The following is a 19,095-nucleotide window of genomic DNA, read 5'->3' as shown; positions in this document are numbered from 1 at the left end:
TCGAACCTGTGTCTCTTGCGTTTCCTGCATTGGCAGGCATCCAACACACAAACACATATGCGTGCTCATGCACGCAGCTGCCTACACACAGCCCTGGTCTACTAGGCACCTGCATGCATGAACATGCATATGTGTTTGTTTGTTGGTTGCTATGACAGTTATTTGCCTGTTTACTCTCACATCCATTTCCTGCTCTTTTCTGCCTTGCTCTATAGGTCAAGGAAAAGCTTCCCAGGTGACACAGTGGTAAAAAAACACCTGCCTGCCAATACAGGAAATGTAGTCATAGGCCTGCCCCAACTCAAAGGAAGAAGAATTAATCCCAGGCAGCGCTAGTGGTAAAGAACCTGCCTGCCAGTGCAGGAGACATAAGAGACGTGGGTTCAATCCCTGGGTCAGGAAGATCCCATGGAGGAGGGCATGGCAACCACTCCAATATTCTTGCCTGGAAAACCACATGGACAGAGGAGCCTGATCAGCTATAGTCCAAAGGGTCACAAAGAGTCAGAGACAACTGAGGTGTCTTAGCACACATGCACTTGACGGGTAAGTCACAAAGCCACGTCGCAGAGAACTATGTTGGACAGGAGACATCATTACAGCCATCTTTCAAGAATATAATCTACTCTACTATGAACTCTTACAGAGTTACAACTACTGGAGAATTCATTTATTAATAAAATCACACAAATGAGTGGACTGAGTGTAAAAGAAGGAGGAGGGTGGGACTATAAAAATACAATAACAAGATTCTGACATGAAATAAGGATTGTGTGGTTTCCCTGAGGAACCAGCTCTTGAATGATTATCTAAATGATGAGTAGGAATTAACCAGACAAGGTGTTTAGAGGTAGAACGGAGCAAAAAGCATTTCAAATGAGGATAACAACATATACAAAGGTTCTGTGGCAGAAGAGGCTGTGGCTTGTAAAAGGACTTGAAAGGAAATCTCAGTTATCTGAAGAACAAAGGAGACAAATATGAGAAGAGCTAGGGCTAGAGAAAGAGGTAGGAAAAGATAAAATATATAGGGATTTGCAGGATATGTAAAGGACCTTGGTCTTTATCCTAAAGTCAGTGATGACAAACTGAAGGATTTTAATAAAAGGAGAGACATGGTCAGATTTAGCTTTCAGAAAGATCCAATATTCTTTAAATATGGAAAATGGATTAAAAGGGGATGAGGGTTCAGAAAAGAAACAGAGGGACCAGTTTAAAAACTGTTGCCAAGATCCATGTAAGAGATGACAACAGTTTGGACTAGGTTGGTTGCAGGGTAAATGGAGAGAAGTGAAATCATTCAAGAAATATTAAAAAGTCAAATTCATAGAACATAAGAGTAAAGATGAATTTAAGTAAGGAAATAGATGATGTCTGGAGGAATACCTAGTTTTGAGGAGTCCACAGATGGAAGGATACTGATGCCACTTATTGAGATAAGGAACACAGCAGGAAACTGTTTCATTGTGGGAGATAAAGATTTTGGTCTTGGGCATTTTGAGTGTAAAGAGGCTTTGGAAGACCACACAGGTTGGAGGGAGATTTTAAGCAGGCAACTGGATACTTAGTAGAGGAGGCATATCACTTGGAGATACAAATTGAGAAGTTTTCTGCTTACAGAGGGTTACTGAAGTTGTGGGCATGGGGTACATCAGACCCATCATCTGGTTAAAATGTGTTGCTTGAAACTTGAAATTTTTGACTACTTGAAACTGAAAGGGAATCTTTCTTCTTTTCCCCTCCCTTTCCTCTTCCAAATGACTCACTTGGATACATGGAATTCTGTAAGCCAGCAGAGCCCAGTTGGTAAATCTGATTTAGTGCAATCTTCCCATTTCTCAGATAGACAAACAGATTTAGAGACAGAAAAAACTGAGATGATACTTGAGCCTGAGACTCCTGACTGCTACCTCACCCAGTTACTGCTCAGTATACCTGGAGAGTTACTGAAAGCTTGTATCTTTAGTTATCCTGTACTAGAAAAAAAGCTTAGTTACCTTGTCTATCTGAAACCCCATTTAAAGAAATATACATTCTCTACAATCTTACTGCAATAATTGTAGAAACTGTATTTACAAGATCAACTTAGAAAGACAAATCTTTTACAATACATTGACACAGAAAAATGGTTGGACAATGAACTTTTATAGATGTGAAACACTAAAAGAAGTCATTTGCTCCCTTGGTAATATCAAGGACTTCTCTTCCTAGTCATTGTATCCCAGACAGGCTGAATATACTTCTGAATGTTTTAATTTCAATTACATCTCAACCAATATTGTCAGTCTGAGACACCAGTGTCTCCTAAGATTATTTATTTTGGACAATCCTAATACTGACTGGATACAATGGGCTTCCATACCCAACTTCATCAACACCAGTTTGAAATGTTCCATGATGCTTTTGAACTGTGGTGTTGGAGAAGACTCTTGAGAGTCCCTTGGACTGCAAGGAGATCCAACCAGTCCATCCTAAAGGAGATCAGTCCTGGGTGTTCATTGGAAGAACTGATATTGAAGCTGAAACTCAATACTTTGGCCACCTGATGCAAAGAGCTGACTCATTTGAAAAGACCCTGATGCTGGGAAAGATTAGGGCAAGAGGAGAAGGGGATGACAGAGGATGAGATGGTTGGATGGCATCACCGACTCAATGGACATGGGTTTGGGTAAACTCCGGGAGTTGGTGATGGACAGGGAGGCCTGGCATGCTGCGGTTCATGGGGTCGCAAAGAGTCAGACACGACTGAGTGACTGAACTGAACTGAACTGATTGAGGAATGATGTTTTACTAAATGGCTTTACATCTTTACTAAATATACCATATTTGGATTCATGACCAAGTTATATTCAGCCTTAGAATGTGTTTTGATAATGCATCAAAGAGTGGATTGATTTAGAGGTACCCAAATTTGGTATGAGGATCACTGGTGATCCATAAGATAGGCCAGATAAGATAGGATCCATTAGAGTCTGATAGTATGAATGTTCTATAAATTAACAATGCTGCTGTTGCTGCTAAATCACTTCAGTCATGTCCGACTCTGTGCGACCCCATAGATGGCAGCCCATCAGGCTCCCCAGTCCCTGGGTTTCTCCAGGCAAGAACACTGGAGTGGGTTGCCATTTCCTTCTCCAATGTATGAAAGTGAAAAGTGAAAGTAAAGTCACTTAGTCATGTCCGACTCTTAGCAACCCCATGGACTGCAGCCTACCAGGCTCCTCCGTCCATGGGATTTTCCAGGCAAGAATACTGGAGTAGGGTGCCATTGCCTTCTCCGAAATTAACAATGACCGAGTTTTTATTTCCTTCAAAAATTACTGGTCTATTTAAGGAACAGTTATGTGCCAGCTACCACCCCTTACTCCCCTTACTCCTTGCACATACACAACAGTCATGGCTAATTTAACAATCACTGGACAACTGAACTTAGGGAAATCAGTATAAATTGATAAGTGTCATATGCTCAGGTGACCATATGTCCCAATTTGCCTAGAACAGTACCTATTGTTTTGCCTTAATTATTAACAGTGCCTCTTTTACTCTCATTTAAGTGTCCTGGATTAGATGGTACCTAACTGTGCATCACTAATATATTGTAATTAACTCTGCTCAAAGATTAAGTATGTTAGATTTTCACTCTCCACCATTTGAATTGAAAGATGAAATTGATTCCTATGATTAATAGTGAAGCCTGAAACTGAAAATTCATGAAGTAGAGAGAAGTGGGAGGGTCATGATAGGGCATGAGTGAGTCAACATTATGAGTAATTCAAATTTATGAATAAGTAAGAGCTCCAAAGTTGAGAAAAGATCTGCAGAATAGAGTGAGAAATTAGTTTGGAGGGAAGAGGAGAAGAGAGTGACAAAGAAACCCAGCATATTCTATGTAATAATGATGGAAGCTTATAGTGAATACTCATGAGTTCCCAATGCCAAACCCATTTGCCATGAGACTGAGTCTCATTCCAGTGCCAGTTCTTGGATTCCTATGACATCATTTCTTTCATACTGATTCAGTTCAGTTCAGTTCATTCACTCAGTTGTGTCCAACTCTTTGCAACCCCATGAACTGCAGCACGCCAGGCCTCCCTGTCCATCACCAACTCCCAGAGTTTACCCAAACCCATGTCCATTGAGTCGGTGATGCCATCCAGCCATCTCATCCTCTGTCATCCCCTTCTCCTCCTACCCTCAATCTTTCCCAGCATCAGGGTCTTTTCCAATGAGTCAGCTCTTCGCATCAGGTGGCCAAAGTACTGGAGTTTCAGCTTCAGCATCAGTCCTTCCAATGAACACCCAGGACTGATCTCCTTTAGGATGGACTGGTTGGATCTCCTTGCAGTCCAAGGGACTCTCAAGAGTCTTCTCCAACACCACAGTTCAAAAGCATCAATTCTTCGGCACTCAACCTTCTTTATAGTCCAACTCTCACATCCATACATGACCACTGGAAAAACCATAGCCTTGACTAGATGGACCTTTGTTGACAAAGTAATGTCTCTGCTTTTCAATATGCTGTCTAGGTTGGTCATAACTTTCCTTCCAAGGAGTAAGTGTCTTTTAATTTCATGGCTGCAATCACCATCTGCAGTGACTTTGGAGCCCAGAAAAATAAAGTCAGCCACTGTTTCCACTGTCTCCCCATCTATTTGCCATGAAGTGATGGGACCATACTGATTATCTTCCTTTAAGTTTCCCTGGAAGCAGACCTTAGGATAAGAATTTCAGTGCAAGTAATTAATTTGGTAAGTGGTCCAATGAAACACTGGTAGTGGGGTGGGGGGAATTGAAACAGAGTAAGGAAGAAAGCCAATATAGGTATTTTCATGAGCCTATTACTACTATAGGCAACTGGGGCTTATTCACACTGGGGGCTCCCGGAAGACAGAATAAAGGGCAATTTGGCTGTCTACCCAGGGGACAACAAAGCAGAGATATTTATTCACCACACTCAATTATCATGGGTGGATGGCTACTTCCAGGACTCGGAATTCCTTGGCACTTCTGATGTGCTTCTTGCTTGGGCTGGGCATGCTTTTATGGCCAGAGGAAACTCGCAGATAATCCCATGTGCTTGGAGAAAGAACCATTAGACGGTACTATCTCTTGAGTACCAATGTTTCAGGTAGTCTGAATGTGTTTCTCTTTATCACTACAGAAATTACCCAAGACAGTGTTGTTTCTGTTGTTTAGTTGCTAAGTCATGTCCGACTCTGTGACCCCATGGACTGCAGCCCGCCAGGCTCCTCTGTCCATGGGATTTCCCAGGCAAGAATATGGAGTGGGTAGCCATTTCCTTCTCCAGGGATCTTCCCAACCCAGGAATCAAACCCGTGTCTCCTGCACTGGCAGTCGGATTCTTTACCGCTGGTCCACCAGGGAAGCCCAAGTCCAAACAGTCATTTATTTTCCTACCAACAGGGTGTAAGTTTCCCTTTTCTCTTCTTTCTTGCCAATGCCTGTTATCTCTTTACTTTTTTATAAAAGCCATCTAATAAGTATGAGGTGATATCTCATTGTGGTTTCAGTTTGCATTTTCCTGATGATCAGTGACATTGAACACTTTTTGTGTATCTGTGGGCCATTTGTATGTCTTCTTTGGAAAAATGTCTATCCAGTTCTCTGCCCATTTTTTAATCAGATTGTTTGTTTTTTGTTATGGAGTTCCTTATATATTTTGGATATTAACCTCTTATTAGATAGATGGTTTGCAAATATTTTCTCCCATTCCATAGATTGCCTTTTCATTTTGTCGATTGTTTTTTTCCACTACGAAGAAGCTTTTTATGATGTAGTCCCACTTACTGACTTTTTGCTATTGTTGCTTGTACTTTTGGTGTCATATAGAAAAACCTCATTGCCAATCAATGTCAAGGAGCTATTCCCCTGTGCTTTCTTCTAGTGCCTTTGTAGATTCAGATCTTACATTTAATGCTTTAATACATTTCAAGTTAATTTTTGTGAGTGGTATAAGATAGAGGTCATTGTATTCTTCAACTCCAGGGTTTCTGTTTGATTTGCTTTAAGAGTTCTATTTCTTTGTTGTACTTCCCATTTTGTTCATGCATTGTTTTCCAATTGCATTTAGTTATTTATCTGTGTATTTTGTAGTTCACTGAATTTCTTTAAAAGAATTATTCTGAATTCTTCTCCAGATAGTTCATAGATTTTCAGTTTTTTAGGGTTAGTCATTGGAGTTTATTAGTTTCCTTTGGTGATGTCCTGTTTCCTTGGTTAATCGTGATCATTGATGCCTTGCATTAGTGTTTGCACATTTGAAGTAGTACTTCTTCCAATCTTTATAGACTAGCTTCAGCAGGTAAGCCTTTTCCCAATCAGCCAGTCCGAGATTCTGTATGGGCAGCCTGGTGGTGTCCATGGGCAGGCTTGCTGCTGGAGTCCTTGAGTGGGTAGATCTGATACCTAGATCAGCAGATGGAAAGACCTGGTGGTTAGATACATAGAGACCATCCTGGTACCTGGGTCAGTGGATGAGGGGCCTGGAGGTGGGTTCACTGGTATAGGCCTGTCACTTGAGTCTCTGATGAATGAGCCTGGGTCCTGGGTCTATGTGGGCAAATCTGGATCCTGGGTCTATGTGGGTAAACCTGGATCCTGGGTCCACAGGGGCCAACCAGACACTGAGGACCCTGGGGCAGGCCAAGAGTATTGGTCCCTGAGGGTCAGTTTGTTACTGAAGTCATCTCAGAGCCTGGTTTCACAGTAGCTGGCCTGGAGGCTGAGACCACAGGAGCCAGCTGGAAACCTAGGTCCACAGGAGATAGTCTGGATGCTAGATGTGTGGGGCCTAGCCTGGTACTGGAGTTGGATGAAAGGCTGGATCTGTGGTAGTCAACCTGAGGCTGAGCCTAGCTGGGAGATTGAGTGTGTGGGTGTCCACCTAGAACCTGTGTTTATGGGGTGCTGATTGGGAGTCTGGGACCACAGGAGCCACCCCGGGCCTTGAGAGCCGGCTGGCCCTGGGATGTGCCCAGACCTAGGTTCATAGGAATTTTTTGGGAACCTGGTACCATAAGAGATGGGTGGTGCTAGGGTGGACTGGGGGCCTGGGCTTGTGGAAGCCCTCTGGGAGTCTGGTATCACAGGAGCTGCCTGGGTATGCTGGAGCCAGCAGGTTCTGGGTGGGCCAAGTACCTAAGTTCCTGGAAGTTCACAAGGAGCCACCTAACATCATGGGCACTGGCCTGTTGCTGGGTGGGCTGGTGGGCATCCGTGGTAAAATTGGGCATTCACTTGATTTTCCTTCTCTCATGAAGAGGGTCTCTCTCTCCATGCTGGACTGCCTGGGCTTGGAGGAGGGGTGATGGGGTAGTGTGAATATATCTCTCCTTTCTTCTTTGGTGCATCTTTTCTTATTTCCAGCTTCACCCATGTGCTATAAACACTCAGCTGGCATCCTTAGCTCTTGTGAAGACATTTTCCTATATGGATGTTTTTCAAATTGTTATTTCTAGGAGGGTATATGCACGAGAAATTCATCACTCCCTCTCTCTCTGAAAGTCATTTTAAAAAATTCAGTATATCACAGCATCATGGAGTTGAAAAAGCTCTTATCAATTATCTATTGCAGCCTCTGCTTAGTGCAAAAATTTGTTTTGCATCAATAGATGAATATCCCTTTTTGGCTTTGAGTAACTAGAAAATATTTCAGTGGAGTATTCTTTTCCGAGCAGGAGATAAGTTGGAATTTATTTCACGTGACATACTTTGGCTAGGGATGAGGTTTATGAAACTCCCAGTCAAGCTATTAAAATACAATAATATGTTCATCCAATTTTGATCATTTCTTGGCCCCAACATAGTTTATTATTTTCACCTATTTCAGAAAATAACTTGAATGTGGACATAAATAAGATTTAAATAAGTAGCCACTTGTTTTCTGAATAGGATGATTGAAATCAATTGCTAAAATAATAGAACTTTAGGAATAATTAACCATTTAAAATCAAAGCTCTCTTAAGAATTAATTTTACTACATGATGAACTAACAGCTACCACCATTTAAGATCAGTTCAGTTCAGTTCAGTCGCTCAGTCATGTCCAACTCTTTGTGACCCCATGGACTGCAGCACGCCAGGCCTCCCTGTCCATCACCAACTCCTGGAGTTTACTCAAACTCATGTCCATTGAGTTGGTGATGCCATCCAACCATCTCATCCTCTGTCATCCCCTTCTCCTCCCGCCTTCAATCTTTCTCCCGTTTAAGAAACACAAAGCCATTTTACCAATATAACACAATAAAATATGTTTGCAGTAGGTGTTTATAAGCTAAAGCAGTTCCAGTTAGTGATTAAGGCTTTTCAAGTTTTTTTTTAAAAAAAACTTTTTCCTAAACTCCAGCTGTTGGGTTTTCTTCTCACAGGTGTTCAATGAAAATATGCTGCTTCTTTTTTTAAATTATGGTAACATATATGTAAGATAAAATTTACCATGTTAACCATTTTTTGTGTATACTTCAGTGACATTAAGTACATTTATACTGTTTTGCAGCCGTCAGCATCATCCATTGGATGAATTCTTCCCATTCTGCCAAAAAGAAACTCTGTACCCCTTAAACAGTAACTGCCCATCCCCCTTCCCCCCTCAGCTCCTGGCAACTACCATTCTCCTGTCTCTATGAGCATGATTATTCTAGGTATCTCACATCTGTTGTTGTTGTTCAGTTGCTAAGTTTTGTCCGACTCTTGGCAACCCTATGGACTGCAGCATGCCAAGCTTCCCTGTCCTTCACTATCTCCCAGAGTTTGCTCAGATTCATGTCCACTGAGTCAGTGATGCTATCTATCTCATCCTCTGCCACCCTTTTCTCCTTTTGCCTTCAATCCGTCACTTCAATATAAGTGGAATCATACAGTATTTGTCCTTTTGCGACTGGCTTATTTAAAAATGTGCCTCTTTTCCTTCCAAATTCAGAAAAATTGGTACAGGATGTCAGGTGCTGCTGCTTTCCACTGAACTCAAGCTCTGGTGAAAGTGCATGTATATCTAATGCATAGAAGGTTCACTGATGATTAGAAAACAATACCACATATCTTACCTCCGGGCAAAACAAAAAAAAAAGTCATTTCATTGTCCTTGCAAGAAGATTCACAGAAGGCCCATCCAGGTGCTTTCTATTAAAATAACAGTTCCCTCCAGCTACCTAACCTAGATTTTAAATTACGTAAAATTAGTTACTTGGAAGAAAAAACCTGAATAAACACGTTCTAGGGTGTGGCAATGTAGTTACCCTATTTTATTTTTCAGGAGTATGTCCATTCCAAAAAAATATTCATGAGCAAAGTTTGATTGTTTTCTGCAAATCAAGGCCATCCCATTCCCCTGCCAGTGATTGGTTTGGAGGGAGATGTGAGCCCCAGTTCTGGCCAGTGACTGAAGGGAGGTCAGCCAGAGGATTTCTGGGAAAGGGTGTCTTGGTCTTAAAAAAGATTAACCTGAAAAATAGCAGTCCTTTCCCTTTTGCTACCTGCATGTGATCCATTTCGTTAGTGTGAGGAATGCAAGGCTGAGGTACAAAGCTACCATGCTGAGGATGGCAAAGGAGAAAGAAAGAAACTTAGGGGACTGGATGCTTTTAGTGAGCCACTGGATTAATGAACCCTGGAGCAATCCCACCTCTGGACTTCAAGTAATATGAGAAAGCAGTGTTTCCTTATTGTTTAAGCCAGTTGAGATGGAGTTGTCTATTTCTTGCAGACACTTAACTGATAAGATAGATCACATGATACCACAGAGTGGTTTCCCTTAGAAGCAGATTCTGACATGGAGTTTACTTTGCAAGAGATTTCATAAGCAGTGTCTTGTGGAAGGGAGTGGGGAAAAAAAAAACTAGGCAAACAAAGTGAAGCTGTGAGGTAGGCAATGACGACCATGGGTGACCTCATCAAGAGGTTCTATTTGGGCTTAGATATCCAGGCCCTATCCCTCTATCTTCATTAGTCATTGGAATGCATCCCTCTTCAGAACACCATGACCTGGGACCTAGTAGCTCTCAGGAGCTAAGGCAATCCCTGAGGGGGCAGTTGAAGGTGGATGGCACTCCCAGAATCTGTGACAACAGATTCTTCATTGAAGAGGAATCTGCATGGTCGATGACAGTGCCCACCACTGAGGATTGCTGCTGCTGCTACTAAGTTGCTTCAGTCGTGTCTAACTCTGTGCGACCCCATAGACGGCAGCCCACCAGGCTCCCCTGTCCCTGGGATTCTCCAGGCAAGAATACTGGAGTGGGTTGCCATTTCCTTCTCCAATGCATGAAAGTGAAAAGTGAAAGTGAAGTTGCTCAGTCATGTCCGACTCTTAGCGACCCCATGGACTGCAGCCTACCAGGCTCCTCCGTCCATGGGATTTTCCAGGCAAGAGTACTGGAGTGGGTTGCCATTGCCTTCTCCCCCACTGAGGATTAACTTGGGACCATTCAAAGAACAGATACCTCTCCTAGGACTAGAAAAGCATATGCTCCTGAGACTCACTTGACCTGCCAAACTTCTGGTAGATTGTGGCTTATGCTAGTGATGGCAGTCATGTATTTTGCTGTTAGCCTTCTTTTAACTTCCTTTTGTTTGATTGTCAAAGGTTAAGAATTGAATTTTCCTTAAATATTTGTAAATTATAACTAAACTATTGTCCATTTGGTTTTAACGTGACCACAGCGGTTTAGTGTTTACTGAATGACCAGCCCAGCTAACTTTGCTTACTTCCTTGCCAATCTCCCTCTTGTAACTCCTCCCTTGGTTTGCTGTACAACTCTGTCTCAGTCCCTATGTAATCTTTTTTTAAATTGAAGTATAGTTGATTTACAATGTTTCAGGATACAGCAAAGTGATTCAGTTATACATATAAATATACACACACACATATATATATATAACATATATGTCTATTCTTTTTCACAATACCTTATTATAAGATATTGAGTATAGTTCCCTGTGCTACACAGTAAGTCCTTGTTGTTTATCTATTTTATATATAGTACTGTGTATCTTTTAATCCCAAGTTTCTGATTTATTCCTCTCTTTTCCCTTTGATAACTATAAGTTTGTTATTGGTGTCTTGTGAGTTAATTTCTGTTTTATAAATAAGTTCATTTGTATCATCTTTTTTAGATTCCACATATAAGTGATATCATATAATATTTGTCTTTCTCTGTCTGACTTATTTCACTTAGTATGATAATCTCTAAGTCCATCCATGTTGCTGCAAATGACATTATTTCATTCTTTTTTATGGCTGAGTAATATTCATATATATATATGTATATATACATACACACATACACACACACACACTCCCACACATGCACACACACACATATATATCACCTCTTCTTTATCCATTCATCTGTTGATGGATGTTTAGGTTGCTTCTGTGTCTTGGCTATTGTAAATAGTGCTACAGTGAAAATTAGGGTGTGTGTATCTTTTTTTGAATTAGAGTTTTCATCTTTTCTAGATATACACCCAGGAGTGGGATTGCTAGATCATATGGTAGCTCTATTTTTAGTTTTTCAAGGAACTTCCATACTGTTTTCCATAGTGGCTGCACCAGTTTACATTCTCACCAACAGTGTAAGAGGGTTCCTTTTCTCTACATCCTCTCCAATATTTCTTATCTGTAGACGTTTTAATGATGGCCATTCTGACCAGTGTGAGATGGTATCTTATTGTAATTTTGATTTGCATTTATCTAATAATTAGCAATCCCAAAGAATGCTCAAACTACCACACAACTGCACTCATCTCACATGCTAGTAAAGTAATGCTCAAAATTCTCCAAGCCAGGCTTCAGCAATACATGAACCGTGAACTTCCAGATGTTCAAGCTGGTTTTAGAAAAGGCAGAGGAACTAGAGATCAAATTGCCAACATCCGCTGGATCATCAAAAAAGCAAGAGAGTTCCAGAAAAACATCTATTTCTGCTTTATTGATTATAACAAAGCCTTTGAGTGTGTGGAACACAATAAACTGTGGAAAATTCTGAAACAGATGGGAATACCAGACCACCTGATCCACCTCTTGAGAAGCCTATATGCAGGTCAGGAAGCAACAATTAAACTGGACATGGAACAACAGACTGGTTCCAAATAGGAAAAGGAGTCCGTCAAGGCTGTATATTGTCACCCTGCTTATTTAACTTATATGCAGAGTACATCATGAGAAACGCTAGGCTGGAAGAAGCACAAGCTGGAATCAAGATTGCCAGAGAAATATCAATAACCTCAGATATGCAGATGACACCACCCTTATGGCAGAAAGTGAAGAGGAACTAAAAAGCCTCTTGATGAAAGTGAAAGAGGAGAGTGAAAAAGTTGGCTTAAAGCTCAACATTCAGAAAACTAAGATCATGGCATCTGGTCCCATCACTTCATGGGAAACAGTGGAAACAGTGTCAGACTTTATTTTGGGGGGCTCCAAAATCACTGCAGATGGTGACTGCAGCCATGAAATTAAAAGACACTTACTCCTTGGAAGGAAAGTTATGACCAACCTAGACAGCATATTAAAAAGCAGAGACATTACTTTGCCAACAAAGGTCCATCTAGTCAAGGCTATGGTTTTTCCAGTGGTCATGTATGGATGTGAGAGTTGGACTGTGAAGAAAGCTGAGCGCCAAAGAATTGATGCTTTTGAACTGTGGTGTTGGAGAAGATTCTTGAGAGTCCCTTGGACTGCAAGGAGATCCAACCAGTCCATCCTAAAGGAGATCAGTCCTGGGTTGGAAGGACTGATGCTGAAGCTGAAACTCCAATACTTTGGCCACCTCATGGGAAGAGTTGACCTCATTGGAAAAGACCCTGATGCTGGGAGGGATTGGGGGCAGGAGGAGAAGGGGATGACAGAGGATGAGATGGCTGGATGGCATCACCGACTCGATGGACATGAGTTTGGGTAAACTCCAGGAGTTGGTGATGGACAGGGAGGCCTGGCATGCTGCGATTCATGGGGTTGCAAAGAGTCAGACATGACTGAATGACTGAACTGAACTGAATAATTAGCAATGTTGAGCATCTTTTTATGTGCCTTTTGGCCACCTGTATGTTTTCTTTGGAGAAATGGCTTTATAGATCTGCCCACTTTTTAATTGGGTTATTTGTTTTTTTGATATTGAGCTGTGTGAGCTGATTATATGTTTTGGAGATTAATTCCTCACCAGTTTAATCCTTTGCAGTATTTTCTCCTATTTCATTTTGTTTATGGTTTCATATGCTGTGCAAAAGCTTGTAAGTCTGATTAAGCCCCATTTATTTTGACTTTTGTTTCCATTACTCTAGGAGATGGATCCAAAAAGATATTGCTGCAATTTATGTCAAAGAGTGTTCTGCTTATGTTTTCCTCTAGGAGTTTTATAGTATCTAATTCTACATATTAGTCTTTAATGCACTTTATTTTTATGTATGATATTAGAGAATGCTTTAACCTCATTCTTTTACATGTAGTTGTCCAGTTTTCCTAGCACCACTTATTGAGGAGGTTGTCTTTTCTCATTGTATAGTCTTGCCTCCTTTGTCATAGATTAATTGACCATAAGTGTGTGGGTTTATTTCTGGGCTTTCTATTCTGTTCCATTGATCTATATGTTTGTTTTTGTGCCAGTACCATACTGTTTTGATTACTGTAGCTTTATAGTATAGTCTAAAGTCAGGGAGCATAACTGCTCCAGATCCATTTTTCTTTCTCAAAATTGTTTTGGAAATTCTGAATGTTTCCATTCAAATTAATTTTTTTGTTCTAGTTCTGTGGAAAATGCCATTGGTAATGTGATAAGGATTGCATCGAATCTGTAGATTACCTTGTATAGGATAGTCATTTTAAGAAAATTGGTTTTCCAACCCAAGAACATAGTATATCTCTTTATCTGTTCATGTCATCTTCACTTTCTTTCATCAGTATCTTCTAGTTTTTGGAATACAGGTCTTTAGCCTCAGGTAGGTTTATTCCTACTATGTCATCTTTCTCTCCTCGATCTCTAGTCACAATACTCTCTGAGGCATCATTCTTGGCACCAACTTCGTTCTTTCATCAATATTTTACTTCCTGAATATGCCCCCTTTCTGACTCTCATTCTCTTTCAAGCCTTCCAGATTTCAGATGAGTTCCAGCCCTGATCTTTGGACCAAACACCAGCCCTTTATCTTCACAGACCTTCTAGATATCTTTAAAGATCCTAACCACTCTCAACTTCATACAATCTGGAGATAAATAGTTTTTTTTCATCATGAAACAAGTGCATCTTCCCAACTTCCTGGGTCTATAAATTCTATCATTTCTGAGTTACCTTCATTCAAAATCTTAGAGTCATATTTGGATGCTGGATGTGAGAGAAAGGGGAGAGATATTAATTTACCTAATTTGACTGATTAGTCTTTAAAATAACTTTTGCTTTTTGCTCTCTTTTTCTGGTCATTTCTTTTATTTTGATAATACTGTATTACCTCTGTGATGATACCTGGCAAATTACATTCTAATTGCTATATTTATATTTAATTCCTTTTTCTAATAGACTGGAAGTTCTCTGAAAGCAGAAACTGTATCATTCTTTGAATTCCCAGGGTTTAGAATCTGCTTACCATTATTGACATAAAGGAAACTGCATAATATTAGAGTTATAAGTTTAAGTTTTATTTAGGGGTCTGAGGACTATAGTCTGGGAGACAGCCTCTTAGTAGCTTTGAGGGAAACTCCTCCAAAGAAGTAGGGGTGAGACCTGCTTATAAATGATATGTATCCAGAGAATATGTGCAGTCAGGCACTACTTGTCACTTGTGTGTGCTTAGTGTTTGTGACCCCATGGACTGTAGTTTGTCAGGCTCCACTGTCCATGGGATTTTCCAAGCATGAATACTGGAGTGGGTTGCCATTTCCTCCTCCAGGGGATCTTCCCAACCCAGGGAACAAATGGATAACTTCATCATTTCTGCATTAGTGGCCTATTTTTACTCTCTGTAGATATTTTAGGTGTCCCACATCACATCCCCTCCATTCTCTTCTTATTTCAGCTGCAGGTGTTCTAGACAGTTAGTGTAGGATCAGATGACTGCTGACACATCCTGCCACAGGTGCCCTAAACTTCTTGAACCCTGACTACCTCCAGCTTTCTCTGAAGCTTTTGGAAACTGCTTATCCCAAGGAGGTATACATCCCAGATGTGTAAGGGACTTAAGACCTTTGTAGGGGTAGAAGGAAAATTTTTCCTCTACCCTCTTAGTTTAGTGTCTGGGACCTGCAAACTAAATTGACAAAAGACAGATTAATAGGAAAAAAGACATAAAAGTTTTATTTGATGTTAGTATTTTTACATAGTGTGGGAGTCTCACAGAAAAGGAAGTGAAATGTCAAAGAGACACTCAGTCCTGGAAGCTTATATACCATTTTAACAAAAGGAAATATATTTTGGAAAAAGTGACAAGACCAAAAAATTGGAGGGAGGTGTTGACCTTTTAGGGGTAATAAATTATGGAAATGTAAATATATGGGGGAAACTAATGGAAGGTAAGAATTATTTAGTAAGGTTTATTATACAGATTCTTCTTGGTGCAACTTGATTCTTCTAAATCAAGCAACTCTACTGATTGAGGGGGGCTTCCCTGGTAGCTCAGCTGGTAAAGAATCCACCTGCAATGCAGGAGACCCCAGTTCGATTCCTGGGTCGGGAAGTTCCCCTGGAGAAGGGATAGGCTACCCACTCCAGTATTCTTGGGCTTCCCTGTTTCTGAGATAATAAGAGTCTAGGGTCATCTCCAGTGATGAAGAGTAGTTCTGCCCCTCTTGTTATGAAAGAATGGAGGAAGAACACATTAACAAGGGAGAATTTATGCCCTGCTTTTAGGTAAATAGGTTAAGGTAGAGAGTTTTTTTTTCTGTGTCTGTTGATTTTCAATTGCCTTCACTCAAAATAATCCATATGCCAAAGTAGAATATTTTGAGGTGCTTTATTCTGATCCCTTTCACCCTCCATGGGAAACCCTTAATCAATAGGGGTTTGGGAGCTGGTGAATGAATACCCTAGCCTTCCTCCTAGGGGGTATTGTATAGATTTTCATTGAAACCAGTGAAATCTGTACCCCACTGCTTACAAGAAGGACTCATATAATGCACCCTTAAGAGTGGCTGTTGCTTTCCTCTATTCCTTATCAAATTTCCTGGCCTCATCTCCCATATAAATGACTGCCCTTAAATCTTTTTAAGGCCCTCTTTTTAGGGAAACCCAAACCAGTGTGGTCTCCTTACTTCCACTTCTTCCTGATGCCCATGTACCCACAATAGTCTTGAACCATTACTTTCAGACATCACTTGCTACCCTGCACAGAAATCCCTCAATCATTGTGCTTAGTTGCTCAGTTGTGTCTGACTCTTTGCACCCCATGGACTGCATCCCACCAGGTTCCTCGGCCCATGGGGATTCTCCAGGCAAGAATACTGGAGTGGGTTGTCATGTCCTCTTCCAGGGGAATCTTCCCAACCCAGGGATCAAACCCAGGTCTCCCTCACTGCAGGCAGATTCTTTACCATCTGAGCCACCAAGGAAGCCCAAGAATACTGGAGTGGGTAGCCTATCCCTTCTCCAGGGGAACTTCCCGACCCAGGAATTGAACCAGGTCTCCTGCATTGCAGCAGATTCTTTACCAGCTGAGCTACCAGGGACTTAGGAAAAAATAAAATAAAATTTAAATTTCACATAAAAAACAATAGATAATTTATTAGTTTAAATGTGTCTTGTGCAATATTTGGGGGCATATTTACACTAACAAATTATCTGTTTATCTGAAATTCAAATTTGACTGGACATCCTGTATTTTCTTTGGCAATTCTACCAGTTGTACTGTTTTGAAAAAGCCATCTAAACTCACATCTTGTCATTTATGAATCTCCATGATTTGGCCCCCATTCTACCAAGAGAACTCACTTTTTCCAAATGCAAGCTCTCCCTTCCAACTAGAATTTGAGAGCGAGAGAATTTAATCACCATCATCATCAGTATTATTGTATTTCCTGTGCTCCTCTGAAGTGCTTCACTGTTTTCAAAGTACTTACCTATACATTATCATTTAAGTTTTTCTCGACACCTCCATGATATAGCTTGGACAGGAATTTTAAGTTTAGTTTTAGAACTTGTGAAAACTGAACAAGAGGTATGAACTTGCCTGAGATCAGTGAGTGGGTAGTGAAGAAGGAAGCTAATATCCAGGCTGTCATCTCCAAGTGAAGTGCCTCTTCTGAGATATCAACTTGCTTCCTATTTCTTTATTTTACAGAGTAGGAAGCAGGCATCTGGAAGTTAAATGAATGAAGCAGGGGACAGTCCTAGTACTCCAATATTTGATGATTGGCAAGTCACTTACTATGAAATGAAACTTCATGTGCTCATTTGTAATATGGTGCTCTCAGAGTTGAAAATTTTGTGTTCTGTAGTATCTGACTCTATAGTTTGTCCAGGTTCAGGCAGCTGAACAATTTAAAACTGAGAATAGAGCATAGCCCACTGAGAGCTTGTCAAAAACAGTCTCTTTGACATCTCCGCCCTTCTTTACATATTTTTCCTATCACATCTTGCACTAGTTCAATCTTCATAAAGAACTAAAGTATTTAATATAATTTGTTCTTATGAAAAAAGGTTCTGTTCTCTGCACTTGAATTTAAATGTGGGCAATTTGATTGTTTTATACTCTAATGGAAGCCACACTAAATTAAGTTGCTGTTTGTTCTTGATTAATTTGGCATTTTTCACCCTTTCTCTGGAAAAAAAATTGATTCTCTATCCAGGGTTAAGCAAAGAAAAATTATCTCAAAGTCAAATATTCATTATAAATTGTGTTTATTGATCTTATTTTTAAATTAAACAAATTACCAAAGAACAGAACCTCTTTCCCTTTCCTCTGGCTAAATGAGAGAATGCTTACTTAGAACATTAGGGAAAAAAAGTTTTTGTAATAACAAAGGGAAGGAAATCCTGTAACATAGTTTGGTTTCTACCATGAATTTGGTTATCACCATAAACTTTCCTACATTTTCCTAACTTCTTATCTGATGAGTCATGAGAAAGCATGTGACAAGGGTTAGGTTTGGATTCAGACAGATATAGGCTCAACTGTAGCATCACCACCTACCTGTGTGGCCTTGAGCAAGTTACTAAATCCCTAGGAACTTTAATTTCATCTTCCTCATGAGGTTACATTAAGGGTCAAATAATGTGGTATAACTGTTCATGGTAAAAGGAGAGAACTTGTGTGCTGTGCCCACTAGATACCTCATTATGATGAACTCATTCATAAATATTGATAACTAATCACATTTCAATTATGGAGTAAGGCTTCTAGAGAAGAGGTAAGTGACTGGTTATTTTAGGGGCCGGTCATCCTTCTCTTGGTGTTGAGTGCCTCCTATCCCTGCACATGGAAAAGAATGGACTTCATAGGGCTCCATACTTGCAGCCAGATTTGACACATTGTAGAGAATACATCATATACAAAAGTGCAATTCACAGAAGAAAATATCTTTTTCCATCTTCATGGTCTCAGTTCTTTTGGTTATCATCCTTTTCTGGATGTAGTGCTTGGAGCTTCCTTGGGCCTGGACAGACTCTCTGCTCACTGATATAAGTACTGCTGGGCTGCCTCTTAGAGGGATCCTTGTTATGATTCTTCCAGGCCTTGGAGGTACTCTTCCCCAGCAAAGTTTCCATTCTTCCACAGGGTATCATCATTTTCCTTTCCTCTCTCCCTGGAAGATCAGTGAAAATAACCAAGAAAAAAATATATATGCACTTCACTGTGAACAAACATGCCACTGCTCCCAGGAACATAAAATTGTATCCTTATTCCCCTTGGAGTGTATTTTCTCAGTTTCATTTTATGACCATGCATCTCACATGGTCCCCCTCAACCCATATGGCAACTTTCTACTCTAGATAAAGATCCGTTCCTCTGTGTGAGAACCAGAGTCATTCCTGACAAATACAGATATCCAATCATCACTGTGAGCTAAATGCCTCATCTTTCCTCTGGATCCAGATCTACATGTCACAATAATCCCTTTGCCAAGTGATTTATTCAACCCCTATTTGAACATTTCTTT

This window comes from Odocoileus virginianus, unplaced genomic scaffold (assembly GCF_023699985.2).
Source record: "Odocoileus virginianus isolate 20LAN1187 ecotype Illinois unplaced genomic scaffold, Ovbor_1.2 Unplaced_Scaffold_4, whole genome shotgun sequence".
Classification (NCBI taxonomy): Eukaryota; Metazoa; Chordata; class Mammalia; order Artiodactyla; family Cervidae; genus Odocoileus; species Odocoileus virginianus.
This window is presented reverse-complemented; position numbering follows the sequence as displayed.